At 37.8% G+C, this 1,775-nt stretch overlaps 1 non-coding gene across 1 annotated transcript; it reads right to left on the reverse strand.

Moving 5' to 3' along the window:
* Positions 1 to 1,155: 1,155 nt before the first annotated feature.
* Positions 1,156 to 1,259, reverse strand: LOC116880859. Its single transcript, XR_004385290.1, has one exon. It is a non-coding gene; the product is annotated as a U6 spliceosomal RNA (small nuclear RNA).
* Between the last annotated feature and the right edge of the window lie 516 nt (positions 1,260 to 1,775).

A 1,775-nucleotide genomic window follows, 5' to 3' on the forward strand; every position in this document is an offset into this window, starting at 1 on the left:
TATACCGTATGCTTTCACTCATATGTGGAATTTAAGAAACAAAACAAATGAACAAAGGAAAAAAGAAAGACAAACCAAGAAACAGACTCTTAACTCTAGAGAACAAATTGATGGTTACCAGAAGGGAGGAGATGGCTGAAATAGGTGATGGGGATGAAGGAGTGCACTGGTCAGATGAGCAACATGTGTTGTGTGGAAGTGTTGAATCAGTAAATTGTACACCTGAAACTATTACACTGTGTGTACACTAACTGGAACTTAAATAAAAATGTAAGAAAACCAAAGATATGGAGTACTTGCAAGAGGGTTTTATACATCTGTATCTATATAGATATGAAATCAATCATGTTAAACTATCACAAAATCTCTAAGAGGTAAAAATTATGAACTTTATTTTATAGACGACAAAAGACTCAGACAAGAAAGAAGACATTAGAGGTCTCAAAGAGGGCATCTACCTCTCTGGGTGTAGCCAGTGCACTCCAGATGTCTGAAGTTGGTAGATAAAACCCATGAGCCTATAATGTGGCAGCATTTCCAGTTGAAGAGAAACCTTAAGGTAACCCCACATGTAGAAGCTACTGAAGGAGCACCCAGAATAGAGAGTTCGATTAAGAGAACATCTTCAGTCTGCTCAATAAAGTGAACTGGAGCTTGTCCAAGGGAAAAAGAAATTGTCTGTCTTCTTGCTGAGATGTTGCTAGGAAGATTACCCAAGAGGAGACTACCTAGGAAGGACTGGCTGAGACTTCCAGCCAAAGAGAGAAAGAATGACTCTGAAAATAAATTGCCTTCCAATTCCCAGTGTGAAGTGCAGCTTTGTAAAAGAGGGTTCCATATATAATGATGCTTCCTAGACACATTATGTAACATTCAGCAGCCATACTGAAATGGCCCTTTTCCTGAATGCATGGTGCATGTGGCTAGCAACATGACTATGCCGGGGGAAAAGAGAAGGAAAGAAAGGTCATTTCCAGGTGTGTTTTGGTATAAGTCTTTTTTTTTTTCCAAGTACTAACTGATATTGTACATATCAAAGGTCTAGGAAGATCTGTATCCCTATTATCTGCTTTCAGTTTTTTTTATATGAGAGTAACTTTATTTATTATTTATTTATTATTAAAGCAAAGAACTGAACATAATTTTAAAAGGCATAAAAATATGGAATGCTTCCCAAACTTTCATGTTGTCCTTATGCAGGGACCATGTTAATCTTTGTATTGTCCCAGTTTTAGTAGATGTGCTGCTGAAGAAAGCAGTCCATTGATCTACTTCTACATATCCGCCCAATAAAACCTGAAATTCATCATGTATGCTAAGTTTTGCTCTCTGTAATTCTATTTACAAAATGGAAACATGATTGAAAAGCACATGCTGAAATTAATTTGCACTTCTGCCTAAATTGAGTACTTTTTCTGCTTAAAATTTTTTTCCTGATAAAAATAAAAGGATTTGAAGAAATCAATACTAGAGAAACTTTTTTTAAAGATTTTTTTTACTTATTTGACAGACAGAGATCACAAGTAGGCAGAGAGGCAGGCAGAGAGAGAGAGAGGAGAAAGCAGGCTCCCCGCTGAGCAGAGAGCCGGATGCGGGGCTCGATCCCAGGATCCTGAGATCATGACCTAAGCTGAAGGCAGAGGCTTAACCCACTGAGCCACCCAGGCACACCCATACTAGAGAAACTTTTAATAAAACAATTTCTAGTGGATGATGTAATCTGAAGTTTGAGCTTGTTGCTCAATGTGAAGATGAGAAACACTGTTTACACACCG

The sequence above is a fragment of the Lontra canadensis genome, unplaced genomic scaffold (assembly GCF_010015895.1).
Source record: "Lontra canadensis isolate GAN:19392208 unplaced genomic scaffold, GSC_riverotter_1.0 scaffold68, whole genome shotgun sequence".
Taxonomy (NCBI): Eukaryota; Metazoa; Chordata; class Mammalia; order Carnivora; family Mustelidae; genus Lontra; species Lontra canadensis.